General features: G+C 43.3%; 1 non-coding gene across 1 annotated transcript; it reads left to right on the top strand.

The window, feature by feature from the left end:
* Window positions 1-696: 696 nt before the first annotated feature.
* On the top strand, window positions 697-824 carry LOC115897187. The gene has a single exon (XR_004057116.1). It is a non-coding gene; the product is annotated as a small nucleolar RNA SNORA40 (small nucleolar RNA).
* The last annotated feature ends 13,468 nt before the right edge of the window (window positions 825-14,292 follow it).

Raw genomic sequence — 14,292 nt, 5'->3', positions numbered from 1 at the left:
GGGATTACAGGTGCACGCCACCATGCCCGGCTGATTTTTGTTATTTTTTTTAGTAGAGACAGGATTTCACCATGTTGGTCAGGCTAGCCTCAAACTCCTGACCTTGTGATCTGCCTGCCTCGGCCTCCCGAAGTGCTGAGATTACAGGCAAGAGCCACCGCACCCAGCCAGCAAATTTCCTTCTAGCAACACCTAAATTAGTTTTTGATTAACTGAGTACTATAGCCTTGTGAAGTCAACACAACTAACCATTACATCATAGGATGATGACATTATGATTCCTGAAAATACAAGCTGTGTTTGTTTGGAATGAAGAGCTTGAAAAGGGCAAGGCTTTGAGAATTCAAGAACTTGTCTAATGTGATAATAAAGATAGTCAAAGACAAGATGATTTCAGCTGGGCTCGGTGGCTCATGCCTATAATCCCAGCACTTTGGGAGGCTGAGGCAGGTGGATCACTTGAGGTCAGGGGTTCGAGACCAGCCTGGCCAACATGGTGAAACCCCGTCTCTACTAAAAATACAAAAATTAGCCATGTGTGATGGCAAGCACCTGTAATCCCCGCTATTCAGAAGGCTGAGGCAGTTGAACCTGGGAGGCCAGAGGTTGCAGTGAGCTATCGCGCCACTGTACTCCAGCTTGGGTGACAGAGCGAGACTCCGTGTCAACAAACAACAACAACAACAACAACAAAACCGCACTTATGTATGTTTTTGTTTAACTTGTGGACAAAGACTTATGGATAGGTGCAAAAAATAAATCCTCTTTTGCAACCCAGAACTCATTGTTCAGTATGAGTTTTGATACATTTAAGAAGGGATATTATGATACCTGAGACAGTTAACTGATGGAGTATTGATAGCCATAAAGGTTGTTTCCAGGCCAGGCACAGTGGCTAAAGCCTGTAATCTCCACACCAAAGTGGGAGTATTGCTTGAAGCCAGGAGTTCAAGACGAGCCTGGGCAAGAAAGTAACAAACACCTTGTCTCCACAAAAATTTAAAAATTAGCTGAATATTAGGGCACGTACCTGTAGTTGCAGCTACTCAGGAAGGGGAGGCTAAGGCAAGAGGATTGAGCCCAGGAGTTGGTGGCTGCACTGAGCTTTGATGGCACCACTGTACTCCAGCCTGGGTAACAAAGACAGACCCTGTCTCTTAAAAAAAGATTGATTTAGGACTGTAGAAGAGATAGTTAAACAGCATGGGATATGAGGGAAATCCTTAGCAGTATTAATTTTGCATTCCAATTTCATGTTGACATGATATATACAATGGCTTTTTGTTTTAAAGGCTTTTTTCTTGAGAACATGATGTTTGAAGTTAAAGGTATTGGCGTATTCCACACATCTGTACTATTCTTGAGTGTGATTGCTTAGGAATAAATATGATTTGAACTCATTCATGTTAAGAGAGGGTGTCAAATTGAGAACCAGGCAGATCCACCACCTACAGTAAAAAGGACCCTAAATTAGTTGAAGAAATTAGATCCCAAAGATTCTTGATGAATTTTAAAGTCTTCATCGGTATATCCATATTAAAAGGAGATGACAGAAACCAAAATAAAAGAATTATGGGCTGACAGGACAACTGGATTAAAATTAGCATTAGTTTCATTAAAAAGGGCTAACTCGAAGATAAATCTTTTGACTCCAGCTCTTTAGAGAATCTAAAGTGACCGTTGATGGACAGTGGAACAAATCACAACATGGAATTCCTTGAATAAAAATTTATTGACTTTAAATAATTTTGCCTAATGTTACATATACACAATTAAAAAAAAAAAAAACACCTCTTTACACTTTCTAAACAAACAAACAAAAGATGATTTCTTCTAGGAGCACTGGAGAATAGAAGAATATTTCAGTAAGAATAAGAAAATGTTGCCAAGTGGCTAATGCCTATAATCCTAGCACTTTGGGAGGCCAAGCCAAGAAAATTGCTTGAGCCCGTCAGTTTAAGACCAGCCTGGGCAACATGGCAAGACCCTATTTCTACAAAAAAATTTAAAATATTAGCCAGGCATGGTGGTGCACCTGTAGTCCCAGCTACTTGTGAAACCGAGGTGGGGGGAATCGCTTGAGCCTGGGAGATTGAGGTTGCAGTGAGCTGTGATCAGTGCCACTGAACTTTAGCCTGGTGACAGAGCAAAATACTGTCAAAAAATAAAAAATAAAAATAAGAAAATGACAGGGAGTTAAACTCAGTTCAAAGAATACAGACCCAGAGAAGTTCCACAATAACGTTAAAAGAGCCTATCTCTTCATATATACAACCATAAATCATTAATTTTCAATAAAATTAAACTAAAAAAAAAAAAGAACTGATTTCTTGCAACTGCCTGGCAGACAAAGCCCCAAATTTAATTTTGCAGATTATAGAATTATGACACAACATACAACTTCATCAAGTCTTTCATGTTAAGATGAGGGTATTGGGAAGGAGGTAAACTCTTAGACATGGGTTGGGAATATCTAGGTGGACTCAGGCGAAGCTGGGAATCTTATACCCCCAAATTCCCTTGACCCTCCCTTGCCAGTGAAAACTCCTTCACTGTCTCAGGAAACTGGTTTCCCTTGTTTTAATCTTTCCTAAGGCAGTAACCTTGCAAGAGGATGCCTGTTCTCCTGAAGACCCACCCCAACCATTCCTGCCTGCCTCTATAAACTAGTTCACTCCCAGAGTGCCTTGGGGAGAAAATTAAAATATGTGTTCCAAGTAGATAAGGCTTTACATACCAAAATAATTGCAAAATCTTGCAAGTTGGTATTAATAGGAACCTAGGGAACTTATGGGAATGTATTGAAGTGTTGAAGGAATATGCAATGTAACACTGAACTGGGCAAATTTTACCAATACAAGGCTTTAACTAGAGATTCTGAGTTTAATGTTCAAACTGCAGCAGCTGGAGGTGGCTCTAAGTATTTGCTTAATTAGTTCACTGAAGCCTAGACTGAGGGCTGAGTGTGGTGATTACTTGGAAAGAGGGCATCTTAGGTTCTAGTTCTATTTGAGATTAATTTTTTAAATATTTAGAAATGATTTTTGAAATACAGAGGTAATATATGATCATTATAACTAGTAAAAGGTTATATAATATTTAGAAGTTATTTTATTTTATTTTTTAGATGAAGTCTAACTCTGTCACCCAGGCTGGAGCGCAGTGGTGCAATCTTGGTTTGCTGCAACCTCCGCCTCCCGGGTTCAAGCAATTCTCTTGCCTCAGCCTCCCGAGTAGCTGGGACTATAGGCATGTGCCACCATGCCCAGCTAATTTTTGTATTTTTTAGTACAGACGGGGTTTCAGCATGTTGGCCAGGGAGGTCTTGAACTCCTGACCTCATGTGATCCATCTGCCTCGGCCTCCCAAAGTGCTGGGATATCAAGCATGAGCCACTATGCCCGGCCTTTTCTTTTCTAATAAAGAAGGGGTCTCATTGTGTTGCCCAGGCAGGTCTTGAACTCTTGGGCTCAAGCAATCGCCCCGCCTTGGCCTCCCAAGATATCGGGATTACAGGTGTGAGCCACCATGCCAAGCTGTAAGTACTTTTTTGAAAAGTTGTTGTTGTTGTTGTTTTCATTGTTGTTGTTGTTTTGAGATGGAATCTTACTTGTCGCTCAGGCTGGAGTGCATTGGTGCAAGCTCGGCCCACTGCAACCTCCACCAAGTGATTCTCCTGACTCAGCCTCCCGAGTGGCTGAGATTACAGGCATGTGCCACCACGCCCAGCTAATTTTATATTTTTAGTAGAGACAGGGTTTCTCCATGTTGGCCAGGCTGGTCTTGAACTCTCGACCTCAGGTGGTCCACCCGCCACGGCCTCCCAAAGTGCTGGGATTACAGGCATGAGCCACCTTGCCCGGCTGAGAAATCTTTTTTAATTACCAAAGAGTATAAAGAATAATGGGTATTGTTCATTTGTCTCTCACTATGCTAGAACAAATTTGATAAATTTTTTTAGCCTTTTGATTTATTACTCAAAAAGCTGCACTTTTTAAATTTAGCTCTTTGATTCTGTGCTTGTGCTCTCAACACTTTACTGATTTTCTGCTCCTTGATAAGGAAAACAAACTTGATCCTGTTATAGACACATTTAGCACACATGGAACCACCATCAGCCTTCCTGACCTTTTTTTGTTTTAGACAATCTCATAAGAACTTTAGGTCTTGTAGCATGAACCCCTGGAAGTCAGCTTGGGCACATGCCACATGTGGATTTTGGTGCTTTCCCAACTTTCCTGGTATCAAGGTAAACAAGCCTATTACCAGGGGTTCAAGAGAGGCTTGCATAGGGGCTAACAGAAAACTTCCCCTTTGCCCTCTGAAAAAAGCTCACAAGAGGCAGTGTAATAGTTCATTTTGTGCTGCTTGTAATGTAATACCACAGACTGGGTAACTTATCATGGACACACATTTATTGGCCCACAGCTCTGTGGCTGGGAAGTACAAGATTGAGGAACTGGCATTTGGCAAGGAGTTTCTTGCTCCATCATTCCATAGTGGAAGGGCAATACACATTATATACATATATGTAAATAGATAGTTGTGCATCCAAAGCTCCTGGCTCATAACCCCCATAGCTCTTGTTATAATGTTGAGGCACTTTGGGCCTCAGAAAACAGAATCTCTCTCTCTAACCTTCTTTTGCCCTCTTTCACTTACTTCTTTCCCTCCCCAACTCAGGACTCTTCTCTTGCCTTTCTGTTTTGAAGCTGGTCATAAAGAAATTCTCAGGCCTACCTGGTCTGACTGTAGGTCATAACACCCTCAATTCAGAAGTGGTTCTGCCCCATACCCTGGAGGAAGGAATCCTGCAAGGGACCCCAAGACGAATATGGGGTCCCTGTGACTCAAGGCCTGAACAGGCAGGCCTTGCTGAGTTTCCCTACTCAGTCTGTTAGTGTTAGAGCGTACCCTTTTTGTCCAGTCTCATTTCCAAATGGTGGTCAATCATGCCTATCTAGTGAAGTTTCCATAAAGTTCCAAGAAGACAGGGTTTAAGGAGCTTCCAGAAAGCTGAACACCTGGAGGTTCCTGGATGGTGGTGCACTCAGGGAGGGGACCGAGGCTCTGTGTTCCTTCCCCCATACCTCAACCCATGTGTCTCTCCATCTGCATCCTTTGTAACATTCTTTATAATAAACTGGTAAACATAAGCATTTCCCTGAGTCCTGAGACCCATCCTAGCAAATGAATCATACTCAAAGAGAGGGTTGTCAGAGCCCAGAGCTGGTCAGTCAGAAGTTCTGTAGGCCCAGACTAGTGACTGGTGTCTGAAGTGGGGGAAGTCTTGGGGACTGATCCCTCAACCTGTGGGAGCTCAACTATCTCCAAGTAGATAGTGTCAGAATTGAATTTGAGGACACCCAGATGGTGTCTGCTGCAAAAGTGATTGCTTACTTGGTGTGTGGAAAAAAAACCTCCACACATTTGATCACAAAAGTCTTCCATGTTGATGACTGTTGTGTGAGGGCACAGAAAAAACAGTTTGAGTTTTTCCACACTCAGGGAGAGAGAGAGAGAAAAGAGGGCAAAAATTGTTTTTTTTTTTTTTAAATAAGGAACCCACTCCCACAGTAATGGCATTAATCCATTCATGAGGGTGGTGCCCTTATGACCCAAATACTTCGAAGCGTAGGGGCACACCTCCCAACACCACTGCATTGGGGCGTCAAGTTTCCAACACATGACCTTGGGGGACACATTCAAACCACAGCAAAAACGTAGACTGAAATTTAATCTCACATTATGGTGTCGAAAATAGATTAAAAGCAAAGAAACAAATTCGTTTTTATGTTCTGATATATGAACTCATTCATTTTGTCCTTAAAAAGTAATGTAGTTGGTGCCGTGGCTCATGCCTGTAATCCCAGCACTTTGGGAGGCCGAGGCAGGCAGACCACATGAGATCAGGAGTTCAAGACCAGTGTGACCAACATGGAGAAACCCTGTCTCTACTAAAAATACAAAATTAGCTGAGCGTGGTGGCGCACGCCTGTAATCCCACCTACTTGGGAGGCTGAGGCAGGAGAATCGCTTGAACCGGGGAGGCAGAGGTTGCAGTGAGCCGAGATCACACCATTGCACTCCAGCCTGGGCAACAAGAGTGAAACTGCATCCTCCCCCCAACAAAAAAAATGTAATGTAGTTTATAATTTTAGCTGTTTTGTGTCTCAATGATAAAAGAGACAAGGTTTAGGCTGCTAATTTTTTTTAACCCAAGATCTAGGGATGGTCTTCAGAGAGTCCAAAATCTCATGACAGCACCTGACCACACAGGACACATAGCGGCTGTGAAGCACAGCCTGTTTTTTTCTTATCTGAAAGTTGGTTTTTTTTTAGAGGAAGTCTTGTTGGTCTGTTGCCAAGGCCGGAGTGCAGTGGTTCAATCTTGGCTCACTGCAACCTCTGCCTCCTGGGTTCAAGTGATTCTCTTGCCTCAGCCTCCTGAGTAGCTAGGACTACAGGCGCGCGCCATCACGCCCAGCTAATTTTTGTATTAGCTGGACGAGGTTTCACCATGTTGGCCAGGCTGGTCTCGAACTCCTGATCTCAAGTGATCCGCCCACCTCAGCCTCCCAAAGTACTGGGATAACAGGTGTGAGCCACCGTGCCCAGCCCAAAGTTGTTTTTTTTTTTTTTTTTGACATGGAATCTTACTCTGTTGCCCAGGCTGGAGTGCAATGGCACCATCTTGGTTCACTGCAACTTCTGCCTCTGAGGTTCAAGCAATTCTCCTGCCTCAGTGTCCTAAGTAGCTGGGATTACAGATGTGCATCACCATGTCTGGCTAATTTTTGTTTTTTTAGTAGAGACAAGGTTTCACCATGTTGGCCAGGCTGGTCTTGAACTCCTGGGCTTAAGCAATCCTCCTGCCTTTACCTCCCAAAGTGCTTGGATTACAGGCATGAGGTACTACACCTGGCAGCCTCTTTTTTTTTTTTTTTTTTTTTTTTTTTTTTCCGAGATGGAGTTTTGCTCTTGTTGCCGAGGGTGGAGTGCTGTGGTATGATCTCGGCTTACTGCAACTTCCGCCTCCCGGATTCAAGCGATACTCTTGCCTCACCCTCCCAAGTAGCTGGGATTACAGGCATGCAATTTTGTTTCTGTTTTTGCTATTTTTTTTTTTTTTTCAGAAGGGGTCTTGCTCTGTAGCCCAGGCTGGAGTACAATGGTGCCTCTCGGCTCACTGCAACCTCTTCCTCCCGAGTTTGAGCGATTCTCCCTGCCTCAGCCTCCCAAGTAGCTGGGATTACAGGAGCCCTGCCACCACATCTGGCTAATTTTTGCATTTTTAGTAGAGATGGGGTTTCACCATGTTAGCCAGGTTGGTCTCGAACTCCTGACCTCAGGGGATCCGCCCAACTTAGCCTCCCAAGGTGCTGGGATTACAGGTGTGAGCCACCATGCCTGGCCCTAATTTTGTATTTTTAGTAGAGACGGGGTTTCTCCTTGTTGGTCAGGCTGGTCTCAAATTCCCGACCTCAGGTGATCTGCCTTCCTCGGCCTCACCCAGCTGCCTCTCTTTTTTTTAATCATCTTATATTTCATTTCAAAATTTCTTTTCTAGCCGGGCGCCGTAGCTCGCACCTGTAATTCCAACACTTTGGGAGGAAGAAGCAGGTTGAAGTCAGGAATTCAGAACCAGCCTGGCCTACATGGTGAAACCCTATGCCTACTAAAGATACAAAAATTAACCGGGCATGGTTGCAGGCGCCTGTTGTCCCAGCTACTCGGGAGGCTGAGGCAGGAGAATCACTTGAACCCCAGAGGCAAGGTTGCAACCAGCCAAGATTGGACCACTACACAACCCCAGCCTGGCTGAGAACGGGCCACTGCATTCCATTCTGGGCAACAGGACGAGACTCCATCTAAAAAAAAACAAAAACAAAAACAAACCCCCTCTTTTCTGGATGAAAATTAAAATGTCCCAGCTCTGTGAAATAAGCATCAGCTTGATAATAGGACTAATCAACTTTGTTTTGAAACACATTGTATTTATTATATACTTGAAGACATCCAATATTTTCCCACACAGGATTTACTAAAAAATGACAATAAAAACAACAGAAAAATATCGTAATCCATCAACAGAAAACACTAACCTAATTTTAAAGATTGAAATTTGTCTACCGTGATATGCTTTTGTTATCAGAGTAGAGTAATAGAGTAATATCACTAAAAGATGGAGAGGGGGTGTCTCTTGGTAACATTCTTTTTTTTTTTTTTGAGACGGAGTTTTGCTCTTGTTGCCCTGGACTGGAGTGCAGTGGCTCAATCCTGGCTCACCGCAACCTCCGTCTCCCAGGCTCAATTGATTCTCCTACCTCAGCCTCCCGAGTAGCTGGAATTACAGGCATGTGCCATCACACCCAGCTAATTTTGTATTTTTAGTAGAGATGGGGTTTCTCCATGTTGGTCAGGCTGGTCTCGAAATCCCAACCTCAGGTGATCCTCCCACCTCAGCCTCCCAAAGTGCTAGAATTACAGGCGTGAGCCACCACGCCCAGCAGTAACATTCCTGTAGTTAGACTCTCCTTTACAGAAAGAAAACATGAGGACCAGGTGCAGTGACTTATGCCTGTAATCCCAGCACTTTGGGAGGCTGAAGCAAGAGGAGTGCTTGACCCCAGGATTTAGAGACCAGGGCAACACAAGGAAACCCTTGTCTTAAAAAAAAAAAAAAAAGAGAGAGAGAGAGACATAAAAATTGGCCAGGCATGGTAGCTCACACCTGTAATCCCAGCACTTTGGGAGACCAAGGTGGGTAAATCTCTTGAGGCTAGGAGTTTGAGACCAGCCTGGCCAAACATGGCAAAACCCTGTCTCTATTAGAAATACAAAAATTAACTCAGTGTGGTGGTGTACACCTGTAGTCCCAGCTACTCAGGAGCCTGAGGCACGAGAATCGCTTGAACCTGGGAGGTGGAGACTGCAGTGAGCTGAGATAGCACTACTGCACTCCAGCCTCGGTGACAGAGTAAGACTCTGTCTCAGAAAAAAACAAAAACAAAAACCAAAAATTGAAAAATGAAGAAAAAATATGAATAAGGAAGTCCTGGATATGAAAGAAAAAAAATGAATAAGAAAGTCCATGGATATCAAAGATGCCCTCCAATTCCCACTGAGTGACTTTTTCAGGATGGCCCCTCATTCAGTGACAAAGTCAAAGTTTGGACACAGCACTGGGTTAAAGGCTGTTTCTGTAAAATTTGTGTTTACCTGGAAACTGCGAATGTGACCTTTTTGGATATAGGCTATTTGCAGATGTACTCAAGTTAAAATGAGGTTATGCAGGACTAGTGAGGGCCCTCAATCCGTTATGACTAGTGTCTGTGAAATAAGAAGAGGAAATTTTGTTCACACAGCTACAGAGAGAAGATGGCCAAGTGGAGACAGAGATTCGAGTTATGCTGCCATAAAGCAAGGACTGCTGTGGCTTGCAGGCAACACCAGAACCTGGAATCTGCACAGAAAGATTCTCCCCTGTGGGCTTCAGAGAGATCATGGCCCTCCAGACATCTTGATTTCAGACTTGTGGCCTCCAGGACTGTGAGCTAATCAGTTCCTGTCATTTTAAGCCACCCAGTTTGTGGCAATTTGTCACAGCAGCCTGAGGAGACTGACGGAGGCATCAATCAAACTCTTCTCATACCCTATCAGGAGGAGGCGGGCAACCCTTCCTTAGTCTGATCAGCATCCTCATCCAACAGAGAGAAGTTTGATTCTTTTAATTTTTTTTTTTTTTTTAAATCGGAGTCTCTGTTGCCCATGCTGGAGTGCAGTGGTGCAATGATAGCTCCCTGCAGCCTTGAACTCCTATGCTAACGGCCTGGAACTTCTCCTGCCTCATCCTCCTGAGTAATAGGGATTCAGGGGCCATGTTGCCACGCCTGGCTAATTCTATAATTTTTTGGTAGAGACAGGGTCTCACTATGTTGCCCAGGCAGGTCTCAAACTCCTGCCTCAAGCAATTCTTCCACCTTGGCCTCCCAAAATGTTGGGATTACAGGCGTGAGTCACTGTGCCTGGCTAGATGTCTGATTTTGTTTGTTTGTTTGTTTGTTTGAGACAGAATCTCACTCTGTCACCCAGGCTGGAGTGCAGTGGTGCAATCTCAGCTCACTGCAACCTGCACCTCCCAGGTTCAAGTGATTATTGTGCCTCAGCCACCCCAGTAACTGGGATTACAGGTACCCGCCACCACATCCAGCTAATTCTTGTATTTTTAATAGTGTCGGGGTTTTGTCATGTTGGCCAGGCTAGTCTCAAACTCCTGACCTCAAGTGATTTGCCCACCTTGGCCTCCCAAAGTGCTGGGATTACAGGCATGAGCCACTGTACCTGGCCTTCAGGGGTGAAGGAATATCCAGTGACTGATGCTTTATGTCCAGGAATTTTCAAAGGCTGTAGATGGCTTTTGGTTTTGGGTGGTGGTTTTTGTTTTCTTTCTTACATTTTTTTCTTTATTAAAGGATTAGAATTTATAAATAACAGAGTGTACTGCACAATGGAAGATGCAGAACACAAACACGTTTAACTAGAATAGTATTCTTTAGCACTGGTGGTGCCGCACCTTTATTGCTAAAGACCTGCTGTTGGGAAATGCGGACACTCCCCTTCTTACACTTCAGGTTACAGCCCTGTCCAGTCAAGCAATACACTACTTCACACTGGAGACCTGAATTTAAATGAGTTACAACTAACTTTTATGTAGGGCAGCAAGATGCATGAAAAGGAAAACAAATGAGTACAAAGGATAAAAGAATCACTCATTTCTTTTCTTTCTTTCTTTTTTTTTGGGGGGGGGGGATGGAGTCTCACTCTGTCGCCAAGGCTGGAGTGCAATGGCGTGATCTTGGCTCATTGCAACCTCTGCCTCCCAGGTTCAAACAATTCTCCTGCCTCAGCCTCTTGAGTAGCTGGGATTACAGGCACCCGCCATTATGCCCGGCTAATTTTTGTATTTTTGTAGAGATGGAGTTTCACCATGTTGGCCAGGCTGGTCTTGAACTCCTGACCTCAGGTGATGCATCTGCCTCGGCCTCCCAAAGTGCTGGGATTACAGGCGTGAGCCACTGCACTCAGCCCTTTCTTTCTTTTTTGAGTCAGAGTCTCACTGTTTCACCAAGGCTGGAGTGCAGTGGCGCGATCCCAGCTCACTGCAACCTCTGCCTCCCAGGTTGAAGTGAGAATCACTCCTTTCTATATGACACCTTGGTGTAATTATAATTCTGAGGGGATAAAGCAAATACATAAACACTAGCCTATATGGACAAAGCTGAGCTAAAATTACTGCAAAACCTTGTTCACATCATTGCTTTCTTTAAAAAATTAAGCTATAAAATATCTCTTGGTTAATCAATTAAAGCAGTAATTATAATAATTAAATAGTCATATGTAATTAAACTCATAGTAAAATACTTAATTTTTTTTTTTTTTTTTTGAGACTGTTTTGCTCTTGTTGCCCAGGCCAAAGTGCAATGGCGTGATCTCAGCTCACTGCAACCTCCGCCTCCTGGGTTCAAGCGATTTTCCTGCCTCAGACTCTGGAGTAGCTGACATTACAAAAGCCTGCCACCACACCTGGCTCATTTTTGTATATTTAGTAGAGATGGGGTTTCACAATGTTGGTCAGGCTGGTCTTGAACCCTTGACCTCAAGTGATCCACCCGCCTTGGCCTCCCAAAGTGCTGGGATTACAGGCGTGAGCCACTGTGCCCAGTCGATACTTGAATTTTTAACCACTCAAGGCAGAAATAATTTATTTCCTTTCATCCAAAATGATGATTTTTATTTTTCATCTACCTTTCTTTCATAAGTAATAATTGTAAACAGTATAACCAATACTTATAAATAAATGCATGTTTTTATGACGTCAGAATTGAATTAGACATCATTTTTTCTTTTCTTTTTTCTTTTTTAATACTTCACAGAAGTAAGTCATTTTTTTAAAAGCTACTTTAAAAGTATATGTGTTGTGGCTGGGCGTGGTGGCTCACATCTGTAATCCCGGCACTTTGGGAGGCTGAGGTGAGGTCAGGAATTCGAGACCAGCCTGACCGACATGGTGAAACCCCCATCTCTACTAAAAATACAAAAAATTAGCCAGATGCGGTGGTGGGCACCTGTAATCCCAGCTACTCGGGAGGCTGAGGCAGGGGAATTGCTTGAACCTGGGAGGCAGAGGATGCAGTGAGCCGAGATCACGCCGTTGCACTACAGCCTGGGCGACAGAGCAAGACTCTGTCTCCAAAAAAAAAAAAAAAGTATACATGTTGTAATCTGACCAGATACCAAAGTACCCATAATTATCTGATATGTGCCCGTTAACAAAAAGGTATCTACTTTTACACTGGTGACAATAGAATATCCTCTTTAAATGTTTGTAATTCTTTTTGTTTTGTTTTTGAGACAGAGTCTTGCTCTGTCGCCCAGGTTGGTGTGCAATGGAATGATCTCAGCTCACTGCCACCTCCACCTCCCAGGTCCAAGAGATTCTCCTGCCTCAGCCTCCCAGGTAGCTGGGATTATAGGCGCCCCACCCCAACTCCCACCCCCATGTCCAGCTAATTTTTGTATTTTTAGTAGAGAAGGGGTTTCACCATGTTGGCCAGGCTTGTTTCCAACTCCTGGCCTCAGGTGATCCACCCGCCTCAGCCTCCTAAAGTGCTGGAATTACAGGCATGAGCCACCGTGCCCAGCCAAATGTTTGTAATTCTTACATTTTCTGGAATAAAATTCATTAGTTGAGTTTATATTGAAATGTAGCAATTCCTAGTTTCATAAATTTTATGTATATAATATTTGAAGGATACTGATTTTTTGCCTTCTTATTTCATACTGCTAAACACACAGTATATATGAGATTTCGCCAAGTTGAAAACCACAATTATAGATTTCAAATAAATAATACTAAACTAGTTATATGTAAAATGAGAAGGTTAGGTTTATTTATAAATATCTACTTGTATAGATTCTCTTCAGATTCTCTAATTGCATGACTTAAAGTTCTCTCTCTCTCTCTCTTTTTTTTTTTTGTTGTTGTTGAGAGAGTTGTCCAGGCTGTTCTTGAACTCCTGGCCTCAAAGGATCCTCTGGCCTTGGCCTCCCCAAGTGCTTGGATTACAAGCATGAGCTACCATGCCTGGCCTATGTCAGCTTTTTAAGAACCTTGAGATCAAAGAAATAAATGAAAAATTTCTGAAAATTTCCATATGTACTTAAAACTCTAACTGTATACTATATATTAAATCTAGCAAAAAATTGATGGTTGGGAACCTGCAACCAGGATTGAATAGCCTTGTTTTATAGAAGTGTACCAAAACAATTAGAAAAACATAGTAGCTTTTAAACCAAATTTGCTTACAAATTATAGTTTAACACAATTATAAAGTAATAAATGGCATTAAGTTACATAGATTATGTATCACGTGGCTGACCATCTAGTGCCTCCCAAAGGCTGCCAAAGCTGCTGCAAGCCAGGCTGAGGCTTGAAGAACCCCCGAATCCCTGTATCTAGAAGGATGCAGGTGTCTCTTGTCTAGGACATTTCAAGGAAATGTCTTCTCCCTATTTCCCTGCTCACAACCAATTTACACAGATAACAGGGAATCCGTAGGATCTGGAGGCTGAGAGAAAGGTGCAAAAAGGTAGAGTGACAAAAATGGACTTTTAAAAACTGTTCAGTCAGGTATTCTTTGGTTAACAAGTAGAAGAAAGCTATCCTAACCCAATTTAAAAGGGAATGATCAGCCAGGCGCAGTGATGCATGCCTGTAATCCCAACACTTTGAGAGGCCAAGGAGGGTGGATCACTTGAGTCCGGGAGTTGGAGACCAGCCCTGGCAACATAGCGAGACCCCAACTCCAAAAATAATCAAAAATTTGTCAAGCATGGTGGCACATGCCTGTAGTCCCAGCTACTCTGGAGGCTGTGGTAGGAGGATTAATTGAACCTGGGAGGTTGAGGTTGCACTGAGCCATGCTTACACTACTGCACTCCAGCCTGGGCAACAGAGCGAGACCTTGTCTCAAAGAATAAATAAAAATTGACTGATTGATTAATTAAAAGGGGATGATCAGAAATCCAGAGGGGAAGATCACAAATCCCAAGTAGAAGTCACAGATGTCAAAGTTGTCAGACCACTACTCTCTCCACCTTTGCATACACCAAAAAAATGGCTGCCACTCCTCACACTACCTGACTCTCCAGCTCTGGTGTCCTCCACTGAGCTAGTGACTCAAAGTTGAAGTCTCTGGGTTCAAATTAGCAAGCAAAAGAATTGGATTG

This window comes from Rhinopithecus roxellana, chromosome 4 (assembly GCF_007565055.1).
Source record: "Rhinopithecus roxellana isolate Shanxi Qingling chromosome 4, ASM756505v1, whole genome shotgun sequence".
NCBI classification, from domain to species: domain Eukaryota; kingdom Metazoa; phylum Chordata; class Mammalia; order Primates; family Cercopithecidae; genus Rhinopithecus; species Rhinopithecus roxellana.
The sequence above is the reverse complement of the archived record's forward strand: the minus strand, read 5'-3'. Positions and strand labels throughout refer to the sequence as shown.